At 41.7% G+C, this 16,005-nt stretch overlaps 1 pseudogene; it reads right to left on the bottom strand.

The window, feature by feature from the left end:
- Window positions 1-11,137: 11,137 nt before the first annotated feature.
- On the bottom strand, window positions 11,138-12,576 carry LOC102432060 (annotated as a pseudogene).
- Between the last annotated feature and the right edge of the window lie 3,429 nt (window positions 12,577-16,005).

The following is a 16,005-nucleotide window of genomic DNA, read 5'->3' as shown; positions in this document are numbered from 1 at the left end:
TCAGAAACAGCTACAGATGTAGACGTTCCCTGCGCTGCCTCATGAATTTTAACTCTGGAAACTAATTAATTAACTAGTTTTATTAAGAAGACAATGAGATTGAGCACAGATTGGCTGAGGCACAAAGAATAAATGGAAAGTATCACCGGGGGCAAGGTGTGGAGGTGTCTGGGTGTGCAGAGTGGTGTGTGTGTGTGTGTGTGTGTGCGCGCGCGTGTGTGCATATAGTACCGAGTTGGTGTATGTTAACATCTTCATTAACCCACCTGAAGTGGGGGTGGGCAGCATATTAATGGAATCTGAGTCTGCTGAGAATTTAAGACATTTGGTAGCCCCAGAAATAGTGGATGTTTCCCAAGAGGGCCGGAAGTGGGGAAAAGGAAGGGAAACACGATTGAATCATTTTTCAGCAGTAAGCACCTACTGTGCATCAAGCCCTCTTCTAGGCACTGGGGACACAGCACTGAAGAAGACAAAAGCCTTGTCTTCATGAGCTCCACCTTATAGGGGAGGGGATGACCACGGAGATGGAGATGATCTAACAGCAGATCTCGGGAAGGTTGAAGATATACAGGGAACTGACATTTAGGCCAGATACTGCAGAAGGAACCATCACATTGGGAACGCTACTCACTGTTAATTACTTGTGCCAAAGTCAGGCTGCAGCCACTCAGGTGAGCCAAAGCAGCAGGTGATTAAATAGCAAATAATTTATATTTGGCATTGAAAAACCGAAGAGAGCAAAACCCCTGACACCCAGAATCTTTGGGGCATGAGTATAGCTGAATAGCTGAGTTTTCCAGTTGGATTTAAGCACCAAATGATTATTTTAAAAACTTTAGTTTAAATATTTGCCTGGTAAGGAAAGTACCAGTCTCTGTTTAGAGAGAAGTCTTTCTAAAACTTATTGCATGGAATTCTGCCTTCTGAAATGGGAAATCAAGTGGAATTTAGGTGACTAAGATCAGTATCAAGAAACACAACACGTATGTCTATGAACTTGCTTTAGCTATGAGGTATCTTTCCCCTCTACTCAGAAGCTCCATAATTTATATACTTTTTGAGATTTTGTATTCGTTTTGAATAGTCTTTTTGTTTCTTTTCTTGCCCATATGGTGTCTCTCTAAAGCAGTGGTTCTCAACCTTCTGGCCCTTTAAATACAGTTCCTCATGTTGTGACCCAACCATAAAATTATTTTCGTTGCTACTTCATAACTGTAATGTTGCCACTGTTATGAATCATAATGTAAATATCTGATATGCAGGATGGTCTTAGGCGACCCCTGTGAAAGGGTCGTTTGACTGCCGAAGGGGTCGCGACCCACAGGTTGAGAACCGCTGCTCTAAAGCAATCTCGTTCTTCTTGATTAGTTTTTATTTTATTTGTTTGTTTACATTGAATAGTATGTGTATGTTCATGTGGAAAACTGCTGATTGGAAGAAGAGAATTGTTACCCAGAGTTCCACCACCCAGAGACCATTAATGTAAATATTTGAACTCCTATCCTCCTTGAGTATCGCTATCTCTCTTTTATATCACCCGGGAGTTACAATATACATATTACCTGGCGATCTGTTCTTTTTTCCCACCTAATATCATGAACATTCGTCAGAAATGTGTTTCTGCAGTATTTCTTTATGTGTGTGCATGTGTTTTTGTAAAAACGTTTCATTGGAAGTGTTCAAACATATATTAAAGCACAGGGACTAGACCAGTGGTCGGCAAACTGCGGCCCCTTGAGTGTGGCTCTTACACAAAATACCACGTGCGGGCGCGCACTACAGTGCGATTGAAACTTCGTGGCCACACTCAAGGGGCCAAAGAGCCGCATGTGGCTCTCGAACCGCAGTTTGCCGACCACGGGACTAGACTGATACCACCAGACACTCACTTCCCAGCTTCAGCAGCTGTCTCCGTTTTGCCAATCTAGTAACTCCGCCTCCCACTCACTCCCCACAGTGTTTCCTGGAGCATTTAATACCCTTTGTAATACTTTAAGCACTAAAACAAACAAACAAAAAAAGATAAAGCTAGCACAGTGGTCCTCTACTAGGAGTAATTTGCCCTCCACGGGACGTGGCAGTGTCTGAGACAGTTTTGGATTTCACAGCTGGGGCTGGTGTGGTTGCTACTGGCATCTTGCAGAGAGAGGCCAGGGATGCTGCTATACATCCCACAATGCACAGGATAGCCCCCAAACAAAGAATTACTTGGCCCAGAACATCAACAGTGCCAAGGCTAACAAACCCTGGTCTAACAGATTGGGGCTTAAAAAGGATATGCATAATTCCATTACCCCATCCAATAACACTGATGACAATTTTCTAAAACCACCAAAAATTTTTTAACTTCTCCCTTGAAACAATAGGTAGCTAGTTGGAATCAGTCCCCTCAAAGGTCATTTAAATTCTTTCGGTCATTGACAGTTCCCCCTTTCACTCTCCTTCATGGCATTTATTTGTTGAAGACTCCAGGTCTTTTATTTTTTTCTGTAGATTTTCCCATGCCCTGGATTTGGCTGACTGCACATTTATGGTGTTCTGCATCCTGTTCCTCTATTGCCCCATTTCCTATCAACTGAACTTAAGATTGATCAGTGAGTTTAGGTGTTGTCAGTTTGATTTATTCATTATGAACATCCCGATCAACCTTTTGTCTAACACATTGGTTTTCTTTTTCTTAAATTTTATTGTTTATTTAGTTAGTTATTTTTAGATTTTTAAATTTATTTTTAAGTTTTTTTCCTTTTTATTGTATTTATTGAGTGACACTGGTTAACAAAATTAACCTACAGCACATCATCTGTGCACTGTACACTGTATTGTGTGTTCACCACCCCAAGTCAAGTCTCCACCCATCACCATTTATCCTCCCATACCCTCCTCCACCTCCCTTTACCACCCCTAACCCCCACCATCAGCATACTGTTGTCTGTGTCCATGGGTTTTTTCTCTTTCCCCCCCGTTTTTCCTCAATCCTCTCCCTCCCCCGCCTTACCCAACCCTGACAGTTTTTATGAGTCTGTCTCTATTTTGCTTGTTAGTTCATTTTGCTCATTAGATTCCACATATAATACCTTGGTTTCCAAAATGCGGTCCCACACTTAGCAGCATCAGCATCATCCGGGAACTTGTGAGAAATGCTAATTCTATGTCCCACCCCACATCGACTGCATCAGAAACTCCTGGGGTGGGACCGAGCAATGTGTTTCCCTAAGTTCTCCAGGTGTATTTGAGTTCTCCAGAAAAATGAAACAGATACATATATTTGTATCTACCTATCTATCTATCTATCTATCTATCTATCTATCTATCTATCTGGATATGGGCAGATTGGCTTAGGATAAGGAACTGACTCACGAGATTAGGGAGGCTGGCAAGTTCAAATCTGCAGAGTAGGTTGGCAGGCCTGAGACCCGGTGAGAGCTGATGATACAATTCTAGTCTAAGAGCTGATGTTGCAGGTGAAGCCAAAAGACATGCTATAGAAACAGAAAGAGCAGACAATACAGAACTCGTCTTGCTTGGGCAGAAGGTCAGCCTTTTGCTCAGCGCAGGCCCTCAACTGATTGGATTAGGCCTACCCACATTATGGAGGCAATCTGCTTTACTCATCTACTGATTTATAATGTTAGCTGTATCCAAAAACTCCCTCACAGAAACACCCAGAATGATGTTTGATCAAATATTTGAGTACCCTGTGGCCAATCAAGTAAAATTAACCATCATACCAAGTGATTCTGACGCACGCTAGAGTTTGAGAACCACTGCTGGAGTGGCTTTAACAGCCATTGACAGGCACTTTCTAGATCAACTCTTTCATTAGGTATTGCAAAATGGTGAATTTCTAATTCTTTTGTTCCTTTTGCATTTATTAACTGTAACTTTTGTATGAAGGAGAATTCTTCCTCATTACGTCTTTGCTTACCCTGAAATATAATTTTTACGGGAAAGACAGGATAAGTGCTTGATTTATTTCCTTTATTATTTCTTTCTTTTTTTACTGAGGCATGAGTTATATCTGATAACATGCACAAATCTTAACTGTACAGCTCAGTGGATTTTATGTATGTACACACCCATGCAGCCATCATCCAGGCTAAGATATAGGACATCTCCAGGCCCCCTTGGCCCCTTTCCAGTCGATGTCCCCTCCCCAGGGCAAACAGTTGTATTTAAGCTGTATTTATGCCATCTCTCTCAGCACAGTTTGTTTTATGTAATCAAAATAGTCATTTGTTTTTTTCACAGCTTCTGGACTTGGTTTGATGTTATGAACTGTATTATCCAACCCAGGACAATAAAATATCTTTTCCTCCAGCTGTATATGTATATGTATATGTATATGTATATGTATATGTATATGTATATGTATATGTATTATATATGTACATGTACATGTATATGTATATCTATACCCTTACCCATGCCCATACCTAATCTATATATATGTTCTTGTTGTTGTTAATCCTCACCCAAGGATATTTTCCCATTGATTTTTAGAGAGAGTGGAAGGGAAGGTGAGAGACACAGAGAAAGAAACATCGATCTGAGAGATCCTTTGATTGGTTGCCTCCTGCACATGTCCCAACCAGGGCCGGGGATGGAGCCTGCAACTGAAGTACATGCCCTAGTCGGGAATCGAACCTGGGACCCTTTGGTCCAGAGGCTGACGCTGTATCCACTGAGCTTAACTGACCAGAGCTAATATATATATTTTGATCCAAGTTTTCCCAATGACTAGCTAGTTGTTCTAACATCATTTGTTGAATCCTCCCTATCCCCTTGACTGATTGAAATGTCTTTTTTAAATCTTATAGTGAATTTCCATATACACTTGCATCTATGTCTGGATGTTCTGTTACATTTCTATTGTGTCTTCTGTACAAAAGTATTATAATAGGTTTTACCATCTGGCAGTCCAGGTCACCCCAAATCCTTGAAGTAATTACATTTTCCGATTTCTTTTTTCCTGACTATTCTTAGTTCATTCTTCCAGATGAATTTTGGAATTATGTTGTCAAGGTTCATGAATTGGGAGTTTTATTGGAATTTCCTCTATAATATCACAAAATTGAGTATTACAAAGTGTCTGGGAACAACACATTCAGTGGATTCGGCAGTTCCTCTTTGACCTCTAGTACAACTCTCTAGGGTTTTGTATGTTTTTGTAAAATTCATTCCTAAATATTGATTTTGCTTATTTGTATTCTTTGGAGAAGTATCTTTTCCCATTTTAAAAATATAGTTGTTCTTGGTATAAAAAGATATTGATTTTTTAAATGTTTTAAAATTTAGTTCTCTTTCTGATATCTCTTATTTTTTTCTATTCGCTTTTCAGTGGATTCTTTTGGATTTCCCAAGTATACAATCAACTACAAATAAAGATGATTTTGCTGTCTCTTTTCCAATATATACTACTTTTTGCATTGAATAGCACTTACAATACCATGTTAAGTAACAATGGTGATAATGGGCATCTTTGTTTTTTCCTTTCTCGAATGGAAACACTTCCAGGGGTTTATTCTTAAGTACTCTACTGAATATTTTGTGGGGTGGTGTTGGTGTGTGAATATTTTTATTGAGTTAATAAGTAAGAGTTCTATTTTAATTTATCAAGGTTCTTTTATTTTTCATTAACTCAGGCATAAGTGAGGGATTTGATTAAATGTTTCTTGGTGTCTACTGAGTTAAAATATTTGCTTTTAAATATATTAACATGGTGATTATTTTTAATAGGCTCTGTTCTTGGGATGAGCTCTATTAGGACATGATGTGTTATTTTTACAAATGCTTTTCTGGTTTCTATTTGCTAAGTGCTTAATTAGGATTTTTGTTTATGTTCATTAGATTGATTTCAAGTCCTTTTTTTCTGGTCTTTGCCAAAGTCTGTTATTAGTATTATGCTAGCTTTAACAAATAAAAGCTTGACTAAATAAATCATTTCTGAATCCATCTAGGCCTAAGTGTTTCTTTGAGGACTAATTCTTTGACAAAGATAGGGGATCTTTTTATTTTAAATAGGAAGTGAATCATTTTTTTAAAATAAATTTTATTGATTTTTTTTACAGAGAGGAAAGGAGAGGGATAGAGAGCCAGAAACATTGATGAGAGAGAAACATCGATCAGCTGCCTCCTGCACACTCCCCACTGGGGATGTGCCCGCAACCAAGGTACATGCCCCTGACCTGAATCGAACCTGGGACCCTTGAGTCCGCAGGCTGATGCTCCATCCACTGAGCCAAACCGGTCAGGGCAGTGAATCATTTTTTAAAGAAAATTTATATTTGGTTAAGGGAGATGGTTTTATTTCCTGTCAAGTTAGTTTTTAAAATTATTATAGAAACAATGCATAATCATTGCAGAACAATGTGAAAGTTCCAGAAAGTGAAAGGAATATAAAAGCCATTGTACTGACATCTACAACATATTGGTGAAAAGCAGGGCTGCCTGGGAACAAGCATATGGCAATGGAAGGTGGGGATAGAGGTGTTATTGCCATTTTGGCATAGATAAGGTAAAAAGCATGATGAACAGATTTCTGAGATTTTCTTCTGGATCCTGTAGTAGATTGTTTTCAGAGGTATGTACCTCCAAAGTCTCTTGATGCTGTTTGCTGTTCTTGCTTTGCAGTATGTGAAAATTAAGCTCTGTGTTTTTTCTTGTTCTCTTTACTCTCCCATGAGCAGGATGCGATCTGTTCAGAAGCCATGTTTATGGAGAAGCAGGAAGGGGCAACTGCATTATTCATGTGTGGCAGCTGAGCATTCTCTTCCGTCTCATGGCTGTTGGATAGGTCCGTAGGTTTGGCTTTAAAAAATCCCTTTTGCATTGGTACCAGGCTTAAAAAATTTTCTGCTCCTGTGTGGCATTCTTTAATCCAGGGGTTGGGGTAGGGGAGAAGACAATATATTCCAGTGTTTTCCACTTTCCACCAATATCTATCTAGTTTTCTGGCATTCACACTCTCTCTGGATCAATGAGATAAAACCCTTGGCAACCTGTAAACCCATGTGGCTCAGTCTCTGAGTGGCATCGTTTTCTAAGATTATAGAGATCATTAAAAGGACATTTAATTATTTGCTCACATCTATTAAAGACTATTTATTAATGGGAACCCAAATACATATTTCCCAACTTTCTCTTCTCCTGCCCTTGCCCCACTTGTAAAGTCTTTGTAACACAGATCAGCTTAGTTTTTTGGCCTAAATTCTTTCCTTTTTTGTCTCCTGCCTCTCTATTTCTATCTCTTGTTCTGTGTTCTCTTGATCCTGTATCACACAATCTCTAAAAAAAGAACTCTTTGGAGTGGGGAAGGGGAAGTGGAGGTAGAGGAGAAGCTAAGCAGCTAAAGGTAGCTCCCTGTTGGTAAGGAGAAGGGGGGAAGTTGGCAAAGAGTCAGCCCCCTTTTTCCCATTAGAGTAGAAAGATTATGGAGTCAGAAAGGGAACGTGGGGCATGGCTCAGTAACTCGCTGGTTGTGCAGATTAGAAAAAAATGCAGGACTTGTGGCCAGTACATGGAGGGTGGGGGGCTGCAGACCCCTTGCTCCTTTGCAGGGAGCACCATGAAGAGTCATAGTGGAGCTTATAGCTTTGTAGGGCTGATGGTCAGAAAACAGGACTATATACATACACAAACCTATAGTACTATGTATATAAACATACATATTTATATGTAGATACACTTTCAAAATGTGTACTTAAAGTTGTGATGAAGGGGAGCTTATCCTCATATATTATGACATGCATAGTTTAAGAATGCACTGGGGTACCTGTCCTAGGCTTACAGCCTGGAATTGTGGGATAAAGATACAGGCCACCTTCTAATTTTGAAACTCTTAGCCCAGCCAGGTCTGAATTGCAGACAGAGTGGGTTTATGGATGGTAGCCTACAATCTAATTTTTGTTTTTCCGTCAAGAAAGCTGGAGGCTAGTGGAGCCAGGGCTTGGCACTCCTGTGGTCTTTCAGGGGCAGTGGTAGGCATGGGAGCCTGGTGAGACCGACAGCCCTTCTCCAGCTCCTTGCTGTTAGTCTCTTCTTTCTGCTGGACCCTTCTCCTTACGTGCCATATTCAATGCAGGTGCTGTTCTGCCTTCAGACCTTTCTACCTGACTATTTTGGGGTCCAGTAGTGTTTGTGCTGGGACAGACTAGAAAGAGTGGGCTGCTGACCACAAGACTGTCAACTGCCTGGTTTGTTGTAGGAGCTTGAGGCTTTCAAAGCTCTGCATGTTGTCATCTGAAATGGGATAGATAAAGCCATTGGTCCTATTACTACAAGACTGAATGCAGATCAGTCAACAATTGGTCATTTCTCCCTCTTCGCTTATTAAAAGTTCTCTGACCCCTTTTTAATCTATTTGCCCTTCTTTATGGCTGCCATGAAAGTGACAGTTGCATACCTCCTCTTTGGTCCAGTGGAGGGCCTCCGGCTCTCTTCATTGCCTCTGATCTGATGACCGGAGACAGACTTGCTCTGGTTTTCATCATTTGTAGAGCAGGCATTTTATCCTCTTCATCCATCTAACTAATTGCCTTCCCAGGCTCAGTGCTCAGAGTAAGTGTTTATGCCAACCACTGCTATGGACAGAGTGCAACCCTGCCTCAGCTCAGAGTGTTCCACGGCAGTTGTCAGCATGAAAGATCTGGCAACATCTTGAAATATTCAGATTTGCACCTGTGGGAAGAAAGTTGGGAAAATCAATCAATCATAGTGAGATTCATCAAAACCAAGCGCGAAGTGGAGGTTACCCCGAGTCTGGCATGTAAAGAGTCCGCTCACCTGCCATCAGGAACAGAGTCCCAGGCCCTTCAAGCTCAGACCCTGTACCCACCCATAGGGACATTCTCTTTGGAATGCCCCGCTGGAGGACATGTCCATGGCACTCCCACCTTGGATGCTTTAACCCAGGGGTGAGGAATGTCTGGCCTGCGGGCTGTATTAGGCCCCTAGGAATCACTTGGCCTGGCCCTACCAAGGCATTAGGGGTGAGTTAATTAATAAATGTTTGACCAAATATAGCAAGCTAATTTTTAACTTGATAATTTTGTATGGCCCTGGAATGATGTTATGAATATCCAAATGGCCCTTGGCAGAAAAAAGGTTCCTCACTCCTGCTTTAACCTCTTTCTGGACCTACGTTTGCCACGTAACGCTAAGGAAGCGCCTTAGTGTAATGGCCTGGCTTTCTTCTGCATCAGCCCTACTTGTGGCTGCTTGATGATGCTGTGGCTGCAGTAACATGGCTATGGGCTGGCCAAGGGGCCAGCTAGGAGTGACGTGCCCTCCGGGCTTTTTTATTTTTTTGGCTTTTACTAATGCCAGGAGGTGCATTAGGGTGTAGATGTGTCCTGGCTGTGTTTTGTGATTAGCCTTTCTTTTGTGTGACTGCAATTTTTTTCATACCAAGCTTTAAAGAGGAATCCAAAGGAGGGAGAAATAATTCACAGCCATAGGTACTGCTGGCCCACCAACCTTTCACCCTGGCCATATTTCATTCATTTCCTGTTGCAGTGAGGAGAAGGAATGAAGGTCATCACATGAGGTCTATTTCTCGTTCGTGCAGAATCTGGTGCAGATGGTGCTGGTGGGGTGGTCCTTGGGGCAGCCCTCCTTTCAGTGATGACTGGCCCCCAGCTCAGAAGCTACACTCCATGGAGTTGTTTTTTTTTTTTTTTGACTGATATCCAATCACTTCCATTTATTTCTGAACATATACTTCTTAGATCCCTGGATGACATGTTATAACCCTGTTTAAATATTCATAGGGTATTTTTGCCGAAACCGGTTTGGCTCAGTGGATAGAGCGTCGGCTTGTGGACTGAAAGGTCCCAGGTTCGATTCCGGTCAAGGGCATGTACCTGGGTTGCGGGCACATCCCCAGTAGGAGATGTGCAGGAGGCAGCTGATCGATGTTTCTCTCTCATCGATGTTTCTAACTCTCTATCTCTCTCCCTTCCTCTCTGTAAAAAATCAATAAAATATATTTAAAAAATATATAAAAATAAATATTCATAGGGTATTTTTATTTTTATAAAGATAGGCTCTAAAAATTATAAAGCCAGATAGATTAATGATAACCACTTACCAAAATTAGATTAAAAATGTCATGAAGATAGGTACATAGAATACCACCAAGTATCCCAACATTTACATACATAGGCATTTTCTGTGATTTTAGCAAAGAGAAACAATCCAAATTTTATTCTTTAACTACTGACATGATTTAACTTTGGTACATGGTATCACTATTTCTCCTACTTGAGCAAGTTCTAGTTTTCCCAAGTACTTTCCTCCCCCCGACTTTCCTGAAATAAAATATCATTTTTCCAACCTTCAAATTAAAATGCTATCCTCATAAATATATGTACCAGCTTGGTATATTCACATACTGTACATGCTTTCCATTTTCAGACTGAGCAAAGACATGCATTGACATTCATTATTAAAGCAAAAGGCAACCCAACCTAATATCAAGAGAAATTGTGACCTTCCATGCAGTGTTTGATATAGAAAACATTGATTTTGACATATCTTTTTTTAAGCCTCACCTGAGGATGTGTAAGTGTTTTTAATTTTTTATTTTTAGGGAGAGAGAGAGAGAGAGAGAGAGAGAGCGCGATATCAGCTGTCTCCCACACATGCCCTGATCAGGGATGGAACCTACAACCTAGGTATGTGACCTGACCAGGAATAGAACCTGCAACCTTTTGGTGTATGGGATGATGCTCCAACCAACAGAGTCACAGGGCCAGAGCTCGTTTTTTAAAAAATTGAATTTATTGGGGTGACATTGACTTGCAAAACCATACAGGTTTCAAGTGTACAACTCAATAAAACATCATTTGGCTGTAAGGCTAATCTGGCTGTGACATCTGTCACCCCGTTGATCACCAGGGTTGATTCGGCCAATCTGGCTGGCTAAGTGGATGTCCCCCTCCTCCCTCAGCGATCCATGGGTCCCTCCCAAAGCTGTGTGCTAGGTTGAAGAGGATGGCCTTCCCCCCAGGGTATACGAGTAGCTGCGCTCTCCTGCTAGAACCTCCAAACAAGATCTCAATAAAACACTTACACACTGTGGTCCAAGAACATTCAAATAATAAACCAAAAAGAAACAGATGTTAAAGATTGGTCTTCAAACATTACAGCCAGTGAGCCCACCCTTGCCTATGATCTCGCTGACATAAAAGCGCATCCACAACTCAGTGGCCACTAAACCTTTCAACAGAGCTTCCTTAACTGTGAGCTGTTTGAAGCGGCCAGTTTGAGCATCCTGACTATTTTCTCTTAGCTGCAGGGATCTCAGCTGGGGAATAGCTCAACCTTGGCATAGTGCCAAAACATGGCCACTCCAGGCTTCGTGTAAGTCATAGCAGTGTTTTTCACTGCCTGGACCTTCTCCTCGAGGTCACAGACAAATTGGGCCGTGGTTCTAGGACGGAAAGTCTGTGGCCTCAAGCAGCCAGCTGAATGTCCCCCCCCTCCCGCCCCCCATAAGGATCCACCAAAGGGGGTCAGTGGATGTTTATTTACCACTAGTAAGCACCATGGATGTGCATCGTGTTCCTACTCTTCTGGTTGCTGCTGTTACTATTACAAGATGCTTGCCTCCTACTGAGAGTGGGAAATTGGGGATGGCAATTGAGGGGTTGGTGTCCTTCTTAGAACAAAAGTTTACTGTTTAAATAACAGTGATTCTAAAATCTGAGCTCTGACTTTTGTAACATCTTTCCGTATTATAGGGAGGCATTGGCATTTCTGATGAAAAGGGACAGCCTACGAAAATGAGAGCATTCAGGTGAAATCTTTCTCCTGTGAACTCTTCCACGGAAGATTGGATAGAGCAATGCAGGGATGGTGTTGTCAGGCATGACTATACCAGTGGGCAGGCCTGTTTTATATAAAACAAAATATCCTTTTCTTCATTTTTGCCCAGATTCTACCAAATCACCAGCTACTTTCTTTTCATCTTCAAGGAACACATAAATAGTGTCTAAGTACGCAGTTTTCAGTGGTTTAAATCCATTTTGACAAACCTTCTCCCAAATGCCTTTCATTTTAAAAATCAATTACCGTATCCAGCATGCCTCCCTAATCTATTTCATCAAATTACCATCTTTCTATGGCCTTCCTTTCAACAACATAATTTGCTCTTAATAATTAATATAAAAGAATTCAAAAATGCAATCACTGAGCTCACTTAAAAGCTCTCTAATCAATTACCAGGATCTGTGGGTTTGTGACAGAGGTCTCCTCGAAGGTCCCAGCACCCCTTTACCAAGCTCAGGCCCAATAGAAGCCGCATTTATAATGCATGCTCATATAGTCGGCCGGTCCTATGACGACAAAGAATGGGTTTCAAATGAACAGTGATTAACACGTTGCTTTAAGGCTATTTCAGAGTGAAAATAATGCCAACATTTATCACAGATAAATTAAAAGGGAAATTTTGCTCAAGCCCAGTGCAGAGGTAAGCCTGGTGGATAGCTACATGGTACTGATAGTCCATTCTAGTTACCGAGCATTCTTTAATCTCAGCCTGATTTTCCGAGTTAGAGAGTCTGTTACACGCATAGTGGAAGGGGAAACTTATGAACAAGAATTTCTGTGCTGTAGTCAGCGATAAATGAGGTCAGAGTAGCAGGAGTAAGTTTGGCCATTGGTCCACCCATTCAGTGTGGGAGGTAGAAAGAGGGCAGAATTTGGCATCAGGTAGAGCTGAATTAAAATCCCAAATCTAAGTTAGTTTCTGATTTTGAGCAAGTTACTTCTCTTCTTTGAACCTTTATTTATAATTCGCTTATATATAAAATTAGGGTAATACTTTATAAGTTTGTTTCTCTTCATAGCATTTATGACCTAATACTCTGTATTAGCTGATGAATTTTAAATCCTTATTTCTAAAAGTCGATTGATGTTGAGCCCAGTTTAATTTGCTTACTTATGTTGATTACTATTTATTGTTCATTGCACCTTATTCTCATCCTCTAGGAGGGCAGGTATCTTTGTTTCTTACACTGATGTAGGATGGTGCCTGGGACGTAGTAGGCACTTGATAACTATCTGTTGGATAGCTGAATGCATGAATTATTGTCTCTGTTACCCACACACTGTCAGCGTTTCTTTGAGTTGGTCTGTGAGGTTTTCCTTCCAGGTGATTTATCTTCTCAATGATGTTTTGTGTGAGCGCTCATTAAGTCTAGTCTCGGCACAGCCTGACTGATGAGTGCACTGGGGTCCAAATGCATGGCTGGGGGAAGCCAGCCTGGGATTAATCCCTGGCCTCGGTTACTCCTCGGGAGAGCCAAAGCCTGTATGGAGATGTTGCCAGATCGTTGTGTGTGCAGAATCTAATTTATAGTTGTCCAGGGTCTCCTGAGGAGAAGGTGCATTTATATCATTATTAAACAGTAATTGATTACAAAGCCCGGTTGTGAAATTTACAATTATTGAATTACTCTGTGTTAGCTCATAAATTTCATTGGTTAATAAAATTACATAGGTGTCAGGTGTACAATTCTATAACACATCATCTGTATGCTGTATTGTGTGTTCACCACCCCATGTCAAGTCTCCTTCCATCACCATTTATCTAAACCCCCTTTACCTCTGGTAATCACCACGCTGTTTGTTGTCTGTGTCTATGAGTCTCTTTTCTTTTTTTGCTTTACTCTTCACCTTTTTCACCCAGCCCCCTCTACCCCTGCTCCCCTCTGACAACTGTCAGTCTCTTCTCTGTATCTATGAATCTGTTTCTATTTTGTTTCTTATTTTGTTCATTAGATTCCAGATCTAAGTGAAATCATATGGTACTTGTCTTTCTTTGACTGGCTTATTTCACTTAGCATAATACCCTCCAGGTCCATTCATGCTCTTGCAAAAAGTAAGAGTTCCTTCTTTTTTATGACTGAGTAGTATTCTGTTGCCTAGATGTATCGCAGGTTTTTTATCCACTCATCTACTGATGGGCTGCTTCCAAATCTTGACTATTGTAAATAATGCTGCAATGAACATAGGGGTGCATACACTCGTTTGAATTAGTGTTTCGGATTCCTTTGGATATATTCTCAGAAGTGGAATCACTGGGTCATAAGGCAGTCCCATTTTTAATTTTTTGAGGTAACTCCATACTGATTTCCACAGTGGCTACACCAGTCTGCATTCCCACCAACAGTGTACGAGGATTCCCATTTCTCTACAACTTTGCCAACACTTGTTGTTTGTTGATTTATTGATGGTAGCCATTCTGGCAGGTGATATTCAATGGACGGATGAAAAGATGCTCAGCATCACTAATCATCAGAGAAATGCAAATTAAAACCAGGAATTGGGAGGGTGGAGCTGCAGGGAGCCCCTAGAGTGGGGCTTGCAGATCTCCTGTGAGGGGTAGGTGCCAGCCAGGTTCACGAAAGGTGAGGGGAATGGCCCACCCCAAGTCACACCGCTCAGTCAGTGACACCCCCTGAGTCTGCCCAGACCTCTACACCCCAGCCCAGGCAGCTGACTCTCCAGCAGGGCATGAGCTCCACAGGGTGGGGTGACAGGGAGCCCAGAGAGGGGGAGCTATTGCATTCCCCCAGGCTCATACTATGTGGAGGGGTTCTCCACCCAAGAAAGATGGTGTCTGCAATATGGGAGCATGATCAGTACAGGGTTCCTGGCACTGTTCCTTCAATCTCTCCCCAGAGCCACACACCCCAGTGTCTCCTCACATGACTCCCTCCCCTGCAGCCCAGGGTGAGTGGCCGTGAAGGAGATTTTGTGTGCTGGTCCTTTAAGAGGGCACCTGTGTCTCTAGCACACGCCCTAGCACACTCCTGTCTCTGCCTGGCAGACAGAATCCCCACAGATTTTCACAGCCAGATGTTGGTGCCTCTTCCGACTCTGGTACTCTAGGCTGGGGAGCCTGTCTTGGGGTCGAAACCCCTGCTTCTACGGGGACCCCCTGCAGCTGAGATACCCCTCCTGAATCTCAGCCACCACCCGTGGGAGCAGGGCAGCCCTTTTTGCATCTCCACCCTTCTTACCAGTCTCGATGTGGCTTCTTCTATAAATTCTTGGTTATAAGACTTCTCTTCAGCTGGTCTTCAGTTGGTTATTCAGGCTGTTTGCTCTATATTTTAGTTGTAATTCCAGTTTGATCCTGGAAGGAGGTGAGTGTAGCTTCCACTTAATCTGCCACCATCATGGATCTCCAGCTCATAGAGTTCAAATCTTTATTTCTAAAAGTCAATTGATATTCAGCCCTATAAATATTTAATTTAGATGTAATGGTGTTGGAGCAAAATTAAATTCTCATTTGGAAAATAAAGAATGACCTGGATGGGATTGGGAGGGGCGACTTGGCAGAGATGAGCAGAGAAACTGTCGGTCTGATTCAGTTACTTAATTAGAAGAGACTTTTCATACCTGGCTTTCTTCTATTGCATTTCCATATTAAAAATTCTCTAATTTGTAGGAAATAAAAGTCCTTTATATATGGGAGGGCTTTATATCTCATACGGCATCTTTGGACTAGGTAATATTTGTGCCTCACAAAAGTCTTTTGAAGCAATCACACTGCACTTTTTTTTTCTACTTTACAGATTGCAAAACTGAGGTACAGAGAACTAAAGTGACTTGCTTGGGATATACTATGAGAGAGGGAGGCCAAACCGGGTCAAGTGGTCGTCCAGGTGGCTCATAGTGCCCATTTACATCTATGTACTAGTTAGGACTAAGTTCAGCTGCATAACAAAGAAGCCTCCAAATAACTGTGGCATAAACAACATGAAAGTTAATTTCTACCTTTTGTAAAACTGTCACAGAGGAGGCAATCCAGCTCATCCAGTGGCACTAAAGAGTTGTGAAAGGCTCCTAGGCTCCTTCCCATGTACTTCTTCATCATTCACATGATTTGTGGCCCCCAACCTCATGGCCCAAGGTGCCTGCTTAAGTTCCAGCCATTGCATGTGGAGTAGCTGGATGGAGATAGAGAAGAGTGTATTTCTTCCCTTTTAAAAC

Source organism: Myotis lucifugus, unplaced genomic scaffold (assembly GCF_000147115.1).
Source record: "Myotis lucifugus unplaced genomic scaffold, Myoluc2.0 scaffold_16, whole genome shotgun sequence".
Lineage (NCBI taxonomy): Eukaryota > Metazoa > Chordata > Mammalia > Chiroptera > Vespertilionidae > Myotis > Myotis lucifugus.
Note: the sequence above shows the minus strand (reverse complement) of the source record. Positions and strands in the feature narration are given on the sequence as shown.